General features: G+C 51.5%; 1 protein-coding gene and 1 pseudogene across 4 annotated transcripts in view; one reads left to right on the top strand and one right to left on the bottom strand.

Annotated features, from left to right (window-relative positions):
- The window catches only part of NTN1 (netrin 1), a 196,406-nt gene that overhangs the window by 91,003 nt on the left and 87,799 nt on the right, over window positions 1–17,604 (bottom strand). The gene's annotated exons all lie outside the window — the stretch shown is intronic.
- Window positions 14,653–17,259, top strand: LOC123809470 (annotated as a pseudogene).

Genomic DNA, 17,604 nt, shown 5'->3' with positions numbered 1-17,604 from the left:
CTTGGGGGGCTGGTGGCACACTCAGTTACCACTAAGGAGAAACTGGCAAAAACCCAGTCGTCTGAGGGCAAGAGGAGAGCTATCATCAGCCCCAGAACAAAGGGGTCTGTATTTGGGGGAGATCTCCATTTCTGTGATTCAAGGGGCTCTCACCCATTCATTCACAATTCTCGAGGAAAGGCCCTTTCACAGTGTGGAAGGCCACACCTGGCCCACTTGCTTCTCAGTTCTGCCAAGAATGAAGCAAGGGCCCCAGCTCACACACCCCATGCTCACTACAAGTCTAGACAAAAACTGCTGGGTAGACCTAAGGCCCAGGCTCAGGCACAGCTGAAGGCCGGGACACAGGGGAGATGGCTCTGCCCGTGCTGGGTTGCCCAGCTCTCTGCAGCTCGTCCTCCGATTGAACCTGACCTCCTGGCCACAGCTCAATAGGCCCAGTGAGCGAGGACTGCAGCCAGACTACCTCTTCGAAGGGCAGGTCAGGGGAGGAGTTACACCTGATGCTACCAGCTCAGTGCTTTACGTCTGCCTTCCCAGAAGCCTCCAGACGATGCTGTGTCCCTCTGACTATCCCACGGGGAGCCACAGACTTCCCCACTGGAGGCCCCTGGAGGGGACAGGAAAGGGATGAAACAGTTGCCCAGGGCTTGAGAAGCTGGCATGGCTCTGGGTGTGAATGTGGTCAGCAGTTCCAGGGGAGAAAGAACTCGTACAGGCTGTGAGCATTTATAATCTGTGGGGGTTTGGCCACGACCTTAACCAGTGGCATTTAAAATACTCCAGGAGTCTGGCTGGCCCACACTCATTCCAACCCTCAGTCGAATGGAGCTCGGCAGTACCCGTGTGGACATGCCATTCATTCCCTTGCTGATTCACCTGATAAATGTACAGATCAGCCATGTGCTGTGTGCTAGGCCCGAGGAGCATGAAGGAGCACAGGATTCAGTAGCTGGCTTGGAAAGTACACATACTAGCGCAGAAGGCAGGCATGATCTAGGGGGTGCGCCCCTGCTCGGTGTGTGGGGGACATTAGGGGTGTGTACAGGGAAGAAGCGTTCAAAGCCAGTGAGGGATACACTGGAGTTTCCCAGGAGGCCAAGGGCAAGGGTGCTCCTGGTGCGGGGGATGGCAGAAGCAAAGGCTTGGAAGTGGGACTGCACAGTGTTTGTGAAAGCACACTGCTTGTTAGTGGACAGAGTGAAAAAATACTGAGCCCCGAGTGTGAGCATGAGGGGCTTGGGGAGAGGATGAAAGAGGGTCCATGGGTAGGTACCAAAGGGATGAGTGGGTGCTATAGAGAAACCACCCCGAAAGCCAGCCTTTATAGACGCAAGGGGCATGCTCAAAGACTTCTATTTAGAGACAATACAGACAGAGGCAGAGACCACATTCATTCATCGACAATGAACCAAGGAAATGCTATGGCCAAAACAAAGACAAAAGGGACATGGCCCTGCTGCCCTCTAGGAGGTCAGAGTCTAGTGGGGAGACCAAAATGGACCATTTAAAAATGGGGCAAATGTACTTTATTCATTCATTCATTCATGTATTCATTCATTCAGCGAATATTTATTGAAAGCTACATGCCAGGCACTCTGCCAAGTATAGGAGAGTCAGCAGTGAACAGACAAAAACCTCTGTGGCCAGTGACTGAAGGCAGACAATCAACAGGGCACACAGGAAGTCGTATGGCATGCAGAACAATAAATGTCATGGTGAAAAAGAAAGCAGGAAAGGAGGAGAGGGTGCTGGGCATCAGAGAGGTAACTGGGACACCGTGCTGATGATAGGTAAGGACAAACACCATGCCACAAGGCCTTACAAACTTGGGTGGGATAGTATGGAGCTTGGAGGCCATTCAGGTGTGGGCTTGGGGCCTGCATCAGTGTTGGGGGCAGCAGGGAGAAGGTAACCCACTGAAGGGGTGCTAGGCAGACCTGGAGTCACCAGCATGTGAAGAAGAATGCCCTGAGCCATTTAGGGTCCAAGAGATGCCAGGGACTGAAGGGGAAACCCAGAGTGGGAGCAGGTCTGGGGGTGCAGGTAGACTAGGCCTTGGGTGGTTGAGTTTGAGGGACAGCCAGTGAGAGCTGTCCTCTCCTGGACAGCTGCCAACCAGCTGCAGCTTTGGGGAAAGAGAGTTTACCAAACAAGATCAGAAACTCCTGAAGGACAGTCTCTGAGCCACCTGCCTCGTCTCTGATCACCTACCCCAGCACCTAGGAAAGAGGAGGAGGAGGGTCTTGTTGCCACCCTCCCTCAGGGTTACCTCTGTCTTAGAGCTGAGGGGACAAGAACATGAAGACCTGACCTGTGAGAATGACAGAGCTGGGAAAACCCACGTCTGACCCACCCCAAAGGCTCTCCCCTTCCCACCCCATTACCTGCCTCCTTCAGGTGAGAAATCCAAACTTGCAAACTAAGTCACATCAAGGTAGAGAACAGGACAGACAGCCATCGACCACTGGACCCAGGAATCACCAGACTTCCAGCATGGGTGTCGGAGCAAGCCCCTGATGGCTTTCAGGGATGAAGACATAATTCCAAGAGATTCTGAGCACCAGCACGCCAAGAGCCTGCTCCCAAACAAGCCACCTTCTTGTACAGCCTATGCCCAAGCAGCCAGCTGACTTCAAGAGGCGTAGACACAATGGCTGGCCCAGTGAGGCCACAGCTTTCAAACTCTTTTTGTTAACCGCGATTTCACCCACCCCCAGATGCACAGTCTTCTACATTTTGCCATTTCTGGAACCAATGTCAGCCAGGCAGCCAGGGTGGCTTGCTAGTCACTGGCTGCAAATGGGTATCTAAACCCGCAGCGTGAAAGAGAATGTCATAGAAAACACAGGCACTGACATCTCAGAGAGGAGGCCGGGAATCAGGGTGGGGGGAGGGAGTGCACGTGCCGGTGGCACATGATGTGGGGGCATTCCTGATTTCATTAACTTTTTCCTTTTAACACAGGCACAGACCTTAGACTCCAAAGAACCTCAGACGTGAGGAAACTCACTAGGTCACTCAGGGTAGCGGCGTTTGAAGGGACCGTTTCCTCCCAGAGAGGAAAAGCCATCAGGGAGAGGAAAGTACCTAATGAGTGGCAGCAGTCAGAGCAGCTGAAACGCACAGTTCGGCATTCTTTCCACTGCATCAGGCCGCTCAGCGCATCCGCCTCCATTCCTGACGCTGCTCTTCCCTCCGCAAGGACCGGCTCTCCGGGGCCTTCCAGATAAAGTGCCTTTTAATGAGACCCACTGGCGTCTCCAATGAACGCCCCGTAAACCCAGTTCCATGCTGGCTGGAGTGTTTTTCAATTTCCTCAGGTCTGAGCTCTGCAAAGACGTAACTGAGGGTGTTAATCTCGGCCCTCGCTTTTTTGCTGGACTAAGTAATGAAAGCAAGTGCTGCATGGGATAGTGTTACTACCGAAGGGGCCTGCAGACGAGAGCCAGCCCCTGATTCTGCGAGTGGAGAAAGGAGGCCCTGGCCCAGCCACTCAGGGCAGCGTCCAAGACGGGGAGGCAGGCCCCTTGGTTCATTTCTGAATTCTCTTTCTTCTGTTCCATAGCACCTCAGATAAACGTCAACTGAGGGGCTTTGTGTGTGTGTTTGTTTTTAGCTCTAGGGACCATTTCTTTCTGTTCTCTCAGTGCCTGGAAATTCCAGGAAGGTGCTGATTTTGGTCACGACTCTGCACTCGACTCTGTACTTGGTTTAGGTGAACTTCATCCAGGCAGCCCTTCGAACAGGGCAGGGATGCAACACTGTGCTGGACTGGAGGGACAGGTAAGAGGACTCCCTGGGTGATATACCAAAGGAACAGCTATGTCAAGGACCCTGGGTTCTTCTCCTTCCAAGAATTGAATCTGAGAAAAACACCCAAGTGCAGCCTTAGGTTTAGGTGAAGAACCTTAGTCTAAACAGAGTGTAAAGCAAGGCGGGGGAGTGGGAAAAAATGCGGGGCATTCCCTCCACTGGGCACTGGGGACAGGGAGCAATTCAAGATGTCAGGCTAGGGAGCACCTCCACCTCCACCTCCCTCCAGCTGGTCCCCTCGGTCCAGGGCTGACTGCCAGAAGCATCACGTTCATGGCCCAGCCTTCAGTGCCCTCCCACTCCACTGGTAAACCACAGGAAGGTTCTGGAGGGGGGAGGATCCGATGGGAAGCTCTCGCTCCCAGACTACAGGGGCCACAAGAGCCTAGGATACCCTCAGATGAACTTGAAATTTTTTTCCTGATTTCTAGGAAGATTAACTCCACCGCCAAGCCACTCATGTCTCATTAATAAAATCATTGATGATAGCATATTTTCTCAGGAGACTTTCCACCGTTCCCCAGGGCTGGGCTGCAGGTACGTGGTACTTGCCTCTCCGGCCCCCTGAGCCCAAAGTGGTTTTCAAGGCCAAGTGTGCGTGCCCATCAGAGGCTGAGTACGCCCAGGGAAATCAGGCAGTAGAGCCTGGTCCCTTCTCCTCTACATCTGCTCCCCCTCTGAACGTCCCACTCTGCAGCCTACACCAGGATCTCCAGGGCCACACACTGGGGACACAGAAGCCATTGCTCTCACTCTTCACCACAGCCCCATCCTCCAAAAAGTGGCGCCAAGCTTCGGAGTCATGCAACCACTTGAGAAGGACCCAGGGTCATTTCTTCACAGTTGTTCCCACAAGTAGCCCACCAAGTTCTGGGGGCACCACTCCCACAAGGATCCCAAATGTGCCTGCTTTTCTCCATCATCCCACCTGCACCAAAGCCTCCATCACTTCTGACCTGAAACTCCCAAGTCCTCCCCTGCCTCCTACAGAGCAGCCGGGCCCATCTTCTGAAGATGTAGACAGGATCATCTCATGCCTCAGCTCAGCACCCACCCTCATTTTCCCTTTCCTCTTCTCTGCCCCCACGCCACCCAGCCCCTGCCTGCCTCTCTGCTCCCATCCCCCCAGCCTTCCTCCTCCCACTCGCCCACCCCCCCATGGCTGCCTTCCCCAGGTCCTTCTTCAGGATGGAAAGGGGCACAGGTTAGCCTGCTGCACAGCCTGTCCCCCAAGTGAAAATGAGCCCATTAGTTCCTCACACAAACACCCAACCTTGCTCCCCACTGCCTGAACACCAGCACCCCCAGCTGGTACCTGTGGGCCAGAGTGGGATGCTCTCAAGGCCGCAACTCCCGACATGGCTGGATGCTCCCCTTTGTGTGCTGACCTCCTAGGGCTCCCACCAGACCCTTAACCACAGAGCTCCTACCAGTCGTTGGAGCCAGACCCCCAAGCCCTCCTCCTCCCTGGAACCCTCCCTCACAGTTCCAGGGCCCGGAGCCCAGCAGGCCAGCGTGGGCAGGCAGAGCATCCCTGGGGGTCCACCTGAGTGTCTAAGCTCTTTTATGTGCAAAGTGTGTTTTCATTTCCTTCAGAAACCGAATGTCATGAAATCCATGAGGGACTACCCATTAGCCCTTTGGTTCTATATCACCCACAAAACCTATTAAATTCCTTATATGCTCTATTGTTCTCTTTCAAATGTGTCTTCCTTGTTCCCACCCCATTCTTCACACATCCTCATCCTGATTCTCCTTTGGGGTCAGGCTGTGGGGGCGCGGGGAGGGGGGGAGATTTCTGGCCCTGCCACTTGTTGGCTGGACAGCCTCTGGCAAGTTACTTAGCCTCCCTGAGCTGAGGGTTTCTCATCTGTAAAACTAACACAACACCTAATTTAAGGGCTTTCTGAAGATGAGATCAGGTGATGTGACATATAGCCCGGCACAGTGAGGGACAGTAATGCCGCACAGTGGTGTTCTCAGTGACAGATATTTACTGGGTACCCCAGCTGTGGACGACGGAAAAGGATAGAAGGCCCTCATGAAGTGTAGGAGAGACTTGCATGCATACAACAGAAACAATGATAAGTGCAAACACACAGCACGCGTCAGGCACTGGGAAATGTTCAAATATACTAGCTCATTAGTCCTCACAACAACCCTGGGAAGCAGCCCATTTGACAGACGAGGAAACTGAGGAAAAGTTAAGGCATTTGTCCAAGTGTCATAGTGGCGACAGAGTCAGGGCTCAGACTGAGGCAGGCAGGCCCCAGGGGCTGGGAGCGGGAAGCTCAGCCACCTGACTGTGGCCTTGGCTAACAGAATGAGGGCGAGCATTGAGAACACAGTTCCTTTTAACCCCCCACGGCATCTACTACCAAGTAGGGCACAAGCAGGCAGGTGCTCCGTAATTAAACTCTAATCTGGGAACAGGACACCTCTGCAGGGTTTCCACTGCATCATCGACTACTGCTTGGTCGCCAGCAGCTCTTCCTCATCGTCACTATCACCAAAGGCCTCGCTGGCAGAGACAGCATGGCTGAGTGTGGTCTGAGGGTGGCCCAGGCCCACCTTGGGCCCTGGGTGTGGCCAAGGATCCCGTGGAAGTCTGGGAAGACCACCCGGCAGGCTTTCCACCCACACACTCCCTTTAGCTCAGGAAGTGGAATCAGAGAGAAGGTGGAGCGGGCAGAGCACCGGGAGGACACATCCGTCTGACTGACTGTTCTGGCAACAGCCCCACAGTGGGAGTGAGGAGGGGGCTTCATGTCCTCCACCACATGTCCACCCTGAACTCCCACCTCCCCAGGCCCACCGCTGCCCGGGAAGGAAAGAGCAAGGGCTGTGCTCGGCACACCCAACTGGGAGAGAAAAGCATCTAGCAGTCAAAGAACATGAGTCAGTGGAGTGGGGCTGCTGGTTTTTAAGAAAAACAGGTGCGATTATGACATGATGGTGCAACCGAGGGATCTGGACTGACACAGACCTGCCTTTCCTGGGTGCTGGGCGCTGTGGCAGGGGACAAGCCAAACATTTAATAACAGACCTCAGCACTCACTGGTTCCAGTGACAAAGTCACTGTACTCAGGATCCCTGAAGAAAAGCTTCAAAACATACAGATGACTTACAGTCACTAGGGAAGAAGACAGTGATCGCAACACATGCAGAGGCAGGACAATGAGGCCAGCAACCCCTGGCCTTCTGCGTGCCGGCGTGCCATCCTCAGGGCTTCCCCAGAGCCCTAAAGTGTGCCCTCGGCCACTGGAATCAGAACAGGGCGAACTCGCCACACGAATAGAGAGAGAATGTAATCCAACAGAAAGTCTACAGTGAGACCTACTTGTTTCATACAGTGAGGGGGAAAGTGGGAGGAAAAGGGCAGAAGGAGTAACAGCTGGTGCGAAGGCAGCTGGTTTCCCGCTCGGGAAGGGTGGCGTTTCTATCTGCTCCCACGCCTTCTGCCACGCGGGTCCTGGCAGACTGAGAAGCCAAACTGCAAAAATTACTAGAAGAAAATGTATAGTAAATATTTCTAGAATCTTGGGTTTGAGAAGGCCTTTCTACAGGACAGCACCAAAAGCAAAAATCCTAAAACTTTTACCTGGACACATCACAATTTTAAACTTGCTACATCAAAAAACACCACAAATTTTAAAATTGAAATAACAATAAAATCCATAACAACCTGAGAGAACTATTTGTAACATAAAAAATGGACAAAAAGTACCATCTTTAATATACAAACAGTGCATTAAGGGAAAAAATGAACTCTTTCTAGAAAAATGTATAAATACCCCAACATGTAATACACAAAACATAAACTTACAAAAACGTTCACTCTTCCTTGTTACTTTTCAAAGACATACAAATTAAAACAACCAAATACCACTTATGTCTTCTAAGTTGGCCAATATTTTTTAGAGCAACTAATACCCAATACATTTAAAGAGACAGGGACACAAATTTTGGGGACAGCAATAATGAAACATGTAGCAGAAGTTTAACCTCGTGCTTACTCTTTGACCTGGCAGTCCCAGGTCTAGGAATGTATCCTTAGGGAGCACTGGGAATGCCACGTGGAAGGATCCTCAACACAGCAAAGTGTAGCATGCAACAGATCCGAAAACAGCCCAAATGTGCACATCTAAATGCCTGATTAATTGTGCCGTGGTCCATCCAGAGACGCAATGCTACACAGGCACCCAACACCACAGGTTAGAAGACTATTCGATAAGACGGAAAGATGACACAAATATATTAAATAAAGAATAGGGTGACTGCATGTGTAACAGAAACACACACACACATGCAAAAAGGTCTACAAGGCAATGGATACTCTAGGGGTTAACACCGTCACTCTAGTGGGTGGGATGAACTGCATTTTCCTTTTGTCCCCCTTAGTCTATTACTTTCTAATTTTTCTACAACTAACAGGCATTGGTTCAGTAACATGAGAAATAAAACAATAAAAAGGTTTAATCAGAACAAAAGCACCAGTGCGGGGGGCTTGGAGCTATGCCTACAACCTGTGCACACCTGGGTAAGCCACACTCCATGAGACCCACCCCTCTGCTCGGGGGTCATCTGGTCAGGGGGATCACTGAGAAATTAAAGCACTGCCCAAGCCCTAAAACTTCCACCCAACTCACCATTAGCTGGTTATGGGTCAAACTTGAGGGGACTTCCGGGTGTGTGTGGGGGGATGGCTACTTAATAAAAAGCATAATTCTGAAACTAACTTCGTAGACCCCCAAATTGCACGCAACTGAGAAAGATAATATACCCCGGGCACCAACCAGGTCATAGTCCAGCTTTCCCACATCAAGAGGAGGGTCACCGACCAATTGTGGGGGTGGTGGTGGCTGAGACACTGAGAGCTCTGGGAATGGTGACAGGAGGACCGGCTTAAGGAAATGAATGCCATCACCGGTCACAGGTGAGGAAAAGACCGGGGCTATGAAGGGGGTGGCATTCTGTGGCCGTGGAAGGGCAGCTGTTCTGTGTCTAGGGACAAACGCGCTACTGACCAGAGCTACCAACCTGGGCTGGGCCCTGGGGCGGCTGACCAGGTGCAGGAGGCTGCAGACCACGTTCCTCAGGGGCGTGGGCAGAGGGTGGGAAGGTGGCAGAGCCTCCCCGGGGCTGGTGAGTGAGCAAGCACAAAGGGTCCCAATGCCAGAATAGTAATAATCATAATAATCGCAGAGGAAGCAGGCTGTGAACAGGCACTGATCAACGGAGAAGATGGGGGAGGAGATCAAAAGTGGGAAGAGTAAGGCGCCATTGCCAAGAGGCAATGTAGGAGGAGACATTAACCATGCCCCCACACACGTGCACAGCCAGAGAGGGAGCAGCCCCAGGAAGTTCAAGGGGAAGGAAGTGAAAGAAGGCCACAGGGAACTAGAACCCGAATATAAATGGCCTCGAGGAAAACAAGGAGAAAACCGTCCCGTCCCTCGGGAGGAGACAGGAGTTTTATCACCAGCAGGGTCATTAACAAGCTGGCTGTGGGGACCCAGTTCTTGAATGACCAGCTCATCCCTCAGGGGAATTTTAATTATGACATCCAGCTACCTGCCCAAAGAGTCCACTTGGACCCCTACACCCTAATTTTCCCTTGCCCTTCGTGGCCCTACACTGAAACGGGGCCGACCTCCTTCCTAGTCCCGCCCCTCACCACACAGGATGACACACAGCCTGGCAGTTTAATCCTCACGGTCCTTAATTGTCTCTTGTCCTGAGGCTCACAACAGGTACCCAGGGAGACCCAAAGATGTCCTCACTTAACGTAGGTAGGTACTTGGAAACTTCGAGTTTAAGCACAACCATGTATAACAAAGCCAATTTTACCAAAGGCTAATTGATAAACACAAGAGGTAAGTTCCTACTGCATAGTTCTGGTCACAAACACATCACCCAACTTCTAAATAAAGACTTAAAACACTTCTAATACTAAGCATTGAAATAAATGTGAGCTATATATACATTCAAGAAATGTTAATAAAAACAAGTCATTTCCAGCCCACTTACCCCTGTTCAGGGTCACAGGTGCCCGGTGCCCCTCCCAGCAGCTCAGGGCACAGAGTGGAACCCACCCTGGACAGAACGCCCTTCCACTGCAGGGCCACTCACACACACAGCCTCATGCTCTTCCTGGGACAACCGGGACGTGCCAATTCACCGCACACGCACAGCTCTGGGAGGCGGCAGGTAGCCGGATTCCCCGCAGAAAACCATGCCGACGTGGGGAGATCGCATCCACTCTGCTGACAGCGGCCCGGGCACCAACGGGTTTTTTCTCGTCAGTGCTTTAATGATGTTGAACAAAACGACGTTCGTTAGTTCAGGATCTGCTACTTGAACTGCTGAGGTCAAACCAAACCTTTGATCACTCATCACCAAGGACTAATCGACTCTTGGAAAAACCTGAGTATTTTTAAGCAAAAAGCAAATGAAAAGGAAAGCTTGTACTGAGCCAAACAGCCCCCTGAGCAGCAAGCAGCTGGTACGAAACAACTCGGGGACGATGTAAGGGCCATGAACCGCAGCAGCAGAGGAAGCTGCTGTGACGTGAGAGGGGTGGGGGGCAGGACTTGGGATATCTCCATTTGGCCCCCACCGATACTGCCCGCCAACACCCTGCCGGCAACCTCTCGGGGGCTTGTGAGTTTACAAAACCTAAATCCCGTGTGGCATTGAAGTCATCACCCAAAGCATCAGGTATGGGCAGGCCTGTGCCCCGCCATAGGGACTTGGGGAAACCCCCCTAAAAGTCTGGTGGGGTGGCAAGTGTTCCAGCCTCTCCTCGAAGGGGAAAATACAAAACCATCAGCTTCTGCCTACCTGGTCATTCACACAGCACTGCCCCCCACTCCCACATCCTTAGCACAGGTGGGTGAGGAGTCAGGCACGCCAAGTCCTGGGGGCTCTCCCTAACTGCAATTTACACTTCACTGCGGCATGCAGGGCCTTCTTCCAAGCATTCCTGAGAACTAGCTTACCAACTTAAACAAGCAAAAGATCTGAACAGACATTTCTCCAAAGAAGATATACAAATGGCCAATATGCACATGAAAACAGGCTTAACACCGCTCAGCATCAGAGAAACGCACGCCAAAACCACAGTAAGACACCGATGCACACCTCCTGGGATGTCTAGAATCAGAAGAGGCAAACACTAGCAAGTGCTGGTGAGGATGTGGAGAGAGCGGAACCCCGTGCTTTCTGGGAGGGATGTACAATGGTGCCGCCGCTTTGGGGAACGGTCTGGTCCGGCAGTTCCCAGAGACATGAAACACAGGGAGGGGAGTGAACACCTGCTCCAGGTCTGGCCTGCAGCGAGGGTGAGTGAGGAAGGGGAGGGTGGGGAGCTGCAAACCAGAGGGGGCTCCAGAAGGAATCTGGTGTTTATCAAGGACCTGCCACTGTGTGCCACAGTCCTGACAAGTCATTCCAAGTTCAGGACAATCACAACTAACGCTGCTATTGAATGAACCCCTTCTCCAGTGGCCCTGTGAAAGCTGATAACACCCCCCCCCCTCACCAATGCTACCAGGGGGCTCACTGTCTGCTGCCCCCAGGGCCTGCAGAGCCACCCGGAGAAACAAAGTTCAGCAACCAGCCCAGGCTCCGCCAGCCTACTGGAAGCCCACCCTGACCAGGCAGCTGTTTTGATCTAAACCTGACTCACGAATGTTGTTTACTATATAAGCCCAAGATAAATTAGAAAGTTCCCTTGGTTTTACTTTATTTTTTTTAAATCAAGTCACAGAGCTGCCTAGTAAAGAACAGTTAAGTAATCAAAGACAGTTTAAAATCATGCATGTGTCACTGTTCATGAGAAAATGTCAGAGCCAGTAATTACTCTGATTCAGAGTAATACTCTGAAAAGGAGATAACTCAGGAGGGCACATCAAACTATTATTGATACATTGGCTTCTTTAAAGCTGGGAAGGTTAAAGATAAATTCTGTTTGGGCTACAAATAAAATACTGACATTAGAAAAGAATTAATTAATCCTCACACCCCTTGGAGGCAGGCACTGACATCAACCCTCTTCTACAGGAGAGGAAACTGAGGCACAGGGAATAACCTGCCGAGGGTCACCTGGCCAGCGGCAGGCCTGGGCCGGGAGCAGGCAGTGTGGCCCGCACCCTCCAGCACTGCTGGAGACCACCTGCAGCCCCAACAGAGCACCTGCCTCTCTCACCGGCAAATGGAGGGGACAAAGGGGGGCAGAGTCCATGCCTCCCAGTCCTTTCTAGAGCATGTCCTGTGCAAGATGACTCCTGCCCCCTGCTGTGGACCCTGCCCCCACCCCAAAGGTTTGGGGGTCAAGGCGAGAGGGCACCTGCTTCTCCCACTGGCACAGACCCAAGACCAGTGGCCCCGTCCTGGGGCTCTGCTGTCTTCATGCCTCAGAAATGCACAGGTCCAGCTCTCGGCCTCAACAGCCCTTCTGCATCTGCTCCACCCGTGCGCAGTCTTCCCTGGGGAAGCAGGGAGCCTCTGCCATTTTCCCTCCTGTCAGCGGCCCGGCCCCTCTCCCTAGCTCCCGATGACAATCTGTTTTATGTCCTCTCGGCCTCCCTGCCCCGTCTCTCGGCTTTCTCTCTATTCATGCGCTGTTTCCTTAGACGCTGCATTTTTTCCTATAACATCATGTCTGATCCAGACTTTCCTAAAAGCACCCTTTCAGGCCCCACAGCTTCCCCGGTGTCGCTCCCGGCTGGGCCTGGGCCGGGCAGGACCTGCACCGAGGCCCCTCCTCCACCCAGTGGGGCCCATCTCTGCCTGCCCCCCACACCCATTCAGGGAGTCACAATACACATTTTCATATCAAAAGCCACCCCTTGTACCTCAACCACAAATCCTTCCTGAAAGTGGACAAAATATAGTCAGTCACTGATAAAGAAAATAAATAGGATGTGCTCAATGCTTAAAAAATATTTGTATCCCATACTTGGACTTCAATATAGCATAATAGTCTCCCAACTTCTACTTCTGGTCAACCTTCAAAATAATACATTTGTCATCACCTCCTCTGGGGAGGACAAGGGGTGTCTTTCCACTAGCTCTGTGAAAGGGCAGTCCCCAGGCAATACAAACAAGACTCTGTACCGAGAGGCAATTGGAAGCTGACCTCCTGGGACCTTCCAAAGTGACAATGAGAACGTGATGGATGGCAGTGTTCTCTGGCCCCGGCTGTCAAGCTGAGGCAAGCCCCATCTTCCTCGGCTCCACAGAAAGGCCTGGGACTCCAGCTTTGGAAACAAAACCGTGCTAAGTCAGTGAGATGTGGAAGAGAGAGGGGGCGGGAGGGGAGGGGCCTCGGGAGGAAGCCCCCACCATCATAGCGCTTCCTTCAAATGGTTCATGGAACCAAACAGCTAGTAGAATCTCTGGGAATCACACAGCTTGACTTTCTGGAGCCAAAGATAGGGCAGCTAAGGCCCAGTGAAGTGAGGACTTGCAAAGGCCACCCAGGGAGTTGGTGCAAGGGATGGGTCAAAACAGAGGCTGCTTCCTGACCCCATGAGGGCTCTGCCCAGGATACCACACTGCCTGCCCTCGCCATGAAGCACCTGCTCCATCGTCCTGGGTTTGGGGCTCTGCTGAGCCACTTGCCTGTGTTCAGAGGGATCTGAAAAGCTCACAGGCCTCTTCTCCAAGAACAACAGAGCCCTCGCCAGCACCAGTTAACCAAGTAAGTTGATGAGGCCCACAGGCGACTTTCCGGGCTTCTAAGAAGCTTCCGCATTCTGCCCCCTGGAGAAACAAATGCAAAGACGTTGAAGAAAGGGCCACCCAGCCTGTCTCTGGGGCCTCCACCCTATCAGCTCATGTTTGTTTTGTTTATGAGAGGAAAATTCTCCGACTGTTCACAGAGAGGGAGACGTGAGTTCCCCTCCTCTGAGGCCTAGAGGGCAGCAAGGACCTCACTCTTGAGCCTCGCAGGCTCTCCTCCATCACACGGGGCCGTCAAGAGCAGCAAGTCCATCCAGGGCTGCCCCAGAGCCCCCAAGGACCCCACCACAGCCTGTCTGTTGTCTCCGGGGGCTGAGGCCTCAGAAAATGTCAGCGCCATGTATCACAGGCCCTGGGGGGAAGATGAGTCAGTGCAAAGAGCTCGCTCCTGCCTGCCTTCTCTCCTTCTGAGGCCTCCTAGTATGCCGGCAAGCTGGTGTTTAAATGAGCTCTGGCACACTGGAGTGGGAGCCTTCCAGCATTTATCAAACCCTTCTCCACATCTCAGCCGGGATCTGTCCAGCTCCATGCACATCTGCGGACAAGGACTCTGTTTCAGCGCAGAGATGGGGCTCTTCCCTGACTTGAGCACTGAGAAGGAAACTTTCTTGGTCAACAGGACGCCTGCACACCCCAGCCCGACCCTGGGGACACGTGCTAAGCTGACGCCAACAGAGTGGATCTTCGCAGTACTCGTAGAACTGCCTCCATCTCCTGCTCTCCCACCCAAAACTCGAAAGGTTTTCTCTAAGGCCTTGCACTTCCAGAATCAGTGTCAGCATACCCTCTGGTCCACCCGGAGGAGCACGAGTTCACCCGTTCTTCATCCCCCTACCTTCACTGGACCCTGCCACGTGTCACGGTCCCCACCCTTAGGAAGCCTGTGCTGGAGGAGGGCAGAGGAGTGGAGGCAGACCCGAGGGCCGGGAGGACTGGGGGGCAGAACCTTCAGACGCAGCCCCGGCTGAGCACTGCCCCTCCACACTTCCCCCCACAAGGAGGATGCCATGAGCACTGGGCATAAGCCCCCACCGAGGGGTCTGGAAACACAAAAGCTGCCCTCAGGTGCTCCACACTCTGAGGAGGGAGATGGACACAGATGCAGATGCGGTAAGTGTCCATCTTTTCCTTGATTCTGCTGTTTTCCCTAGAGGTCCATTTGTTTTCCTTTTACTTATCTTTAAACTGGCAGAATCTGTAAAGTTCAATATCTGTTAATGGACAGAGTGGCCCACCCTTGGCCCCTTCTCGGCCCACTTTGCAGGGGTACAGTCACCAGCTCAGCTCCATGGCAGCGGGACAGGTTGGGAGCCACTGCCTGTTTTCTGGGACTTTGTCAAACTACATGCCCAACCCGTACGGCTGTTCTTCTCCAGGGGAATGAATGGCACCTCACAGAACACACGCCCTCTCTCAGAATGTGCTCTTCCTCCCCTACGCCCCCTAGCACTGCACCCAAACCCCCTCCCCTCACATGTCCTGCTTTTAACCTTGTTCTTCTCTGGGATCTGAGGAGTTTGCCTAATGCAGTAGGTTGAATAGCCCCCAGAATACACGTCCATGCCCTGATTCCCATGGCCTATGAATGTGACGTTATTTAGAAATAGGGTCTTTGCAGATGTAATTAAGTTAAGGTTCTTGATATGAGATCACCCTGGATTTAGGGTGGGCCCTAAATCCAGTGATGGGTGTTCTTACAAGAAACTGGAAAGGAGAAGACACAGCGGCACACAGAAGGGAAGACCACGCGAAGACGGAAGCAGAGACTGGGACCGGGCATCTCCAAGGGTTGCCAGCACCCCACAGACACTCAGATGGGGGCAGGGACCAAATTCTCCCTATGAGCCTCCACTAAAAACCAACCCTGCCAATGTGTGGATTTTGGACATCTGGCCTCCTGACTGTGTGAAAACAACTTCTGCTGTTCTGAGCCCCCCAAATTGGGTGGGTCTCCCAGCAGCCCTAGGAAATGAGCGCATCTAGGTCCAGAAAGATGGAGGAGGTGGGAGGAAGGAAAAGGAGCTCTGCTCTTCCCACCTCCAGGGGCAGCAGCTAATGGGGTTTGGGGTTTTCTCAGTGAAATAGAAGCTGGCACTCTGGGTCAGCCGGCACCTGGTGGGGAAGCATCATTCTGTTTTCACTCAAGCATCTGCATGACACAAAACTAGGTCAGAGGACACAAAGGACAGAGGGGAAAATGACAATGACAGACTAGGAGAAAATAATGGCACCACATACAACAAAGCATTGTAACTAGAATATATAAAGAACTCCAACAAATAAACAAGAAAAAGAATCCAACAGAACACACACATACACACACACACACACACACACACACACGAATATTCATGTGACAGAAAGGAAACCTGTATGGCAAACACACATAGGAAAAGATGCTCAACCTCACTAATAATCAAACAGATGCAAATTTAAACAATATGCCCATTGGACTGACAAAAATATACATGTCTGATAATATCAAGTGTTAGCTAAAATAGGGGAAATGAAAGCTTCCATATAGAGCTGATGGGAATTGGAGCAATCATCCAATCTAGTAGTGGTGGAAACAGCCAAACAATTCTGGTTCTTGGTGTCTACCCTCGAGAAATCTCACATATAACCCCAGGAAGGATAGACAAAGCTGCTGATTGCAGCAATGTTTACAAGAAAAAACTGGGGCAACAGGCTGAATGGCCACTAGCAGGAAATGGACAAATGAATTGCAGCTTGTTTATACAATGTCATATCATATGACCCCGAAAATGAATGAAGTAGAGCCTGATGAAGCAACATGGACCCATCTCAAAAACACAGCAACTGCAAAATGATACATCTGGTGTGACAGCCTTGCAGATAAACTCATTAACTCGTACACAACACTCTGTATTGTTCATAGACACACATATGCAGTAAAAGTTGAAAGTATGGGAAGATAAATCAACTATACTATTCGTCTCTGGGAAGAAGAGAGTTTAGTGGAACAGAACAGAATGAAAGGTAGATCAGAGGTACTATATCAACAATGTTCTCTTATTTTTAAAAAATTTTAAAAAATGGAAGAAAAACAAGCAAGCATGTAATTATCACATGAAGAAGAATATCATAACTTCTTGGACAGTGGTCAGATAAAGTGTCCTGAGAGCACAGAGGACAGACTTCTACCTCTTTCTACCTGAAGGTGGTGGCTCTAGAGCTTTGAAAGAAATAGGAGCGGGGAGGGGCAGCGAGGGTACCAGAGACTGTGAGATCTCTGCAGCTGCTCAGAGCCCCATTTCTGGGTGGCTTGCTCTGGGCCGTCTGTGCCCCAGGTGCCAGGGCCCAGGAGCCCAGGGGAGAGGAAGGCAAGGAAGCTGGCTCCTCCCATCCCAGCAGCATGGGTGTGGGTGAGAACACAGTGCACAAGCGAGAGCATATCATGGAACATCTAGAAGGTGTCATCAACAAAGCAGAGGCGGAGATGTCCCCACAACAACTGCAGCTCCATTATTTCAAAGTGCATGATGATGACGGCAATAATTTGCTTGACAGCCTAGCACTATCCACAGCCATCACTCATGTCCACAAGGAGGAGACTATGAACAGGCACCATGGACAAATGAAGAGGAGCTAATGAACTTAACAGATGGTGTTTTAAGAGACAAGGACAATGATGGATACATCAACAATGCTGAATCTGCAAAATCACTACAGTAGACACTTTTGACCATCTCCTAGTTAGCATGCAAATATGACCCACTATAATGTGCTGGAACATTTTCAGTAATGCAAGATAACTCATTTCCAATTACTGCTGCACTATTTTCGTAAAAACTTGTAGCCCTTGTTACACTGGGGTAAGAAAGAAAAATCAAAAGAAAGAAAAGAGAAGAGAAATGGGACACATTATAGCGCCCATGTACTGTTAAAGCTCTTGTCGAACAAGGGATTGGTTACAGAATCTTTTAAAGAACATTGGATAATTGGAGGTGAGTACTCAGGAACATGATGCGAGCCTCTTGGTTTTAGTTCTTGCTACTTGAAAAGTAAGACGAGCTTTGC

The sequence above is a fragment of the Phyllostomus hastatus genome, unplaced genomic scaffold, assembly GCF_019186645.2.
Source record: "Phyllostomus hastatus isolate PE091 unplaced genomic scaffold, TTU_PhHast_1.1 phas_scaffold_55, whole genome shotgun sequence".
Classification (NCBI taxonomy): domain Eukaryota; kingdom Metazoa; phylum Chordata; class Mammalia; order Chiroptera; family Phyllostomidae; genus Phyllostomus; species Phyllostomus hastatus.
The sequence above is the reverse complement of the archived record's forward strand: the minus strand, read 5'-3'. Positions and strand labels throughout refer to the sequence as shown.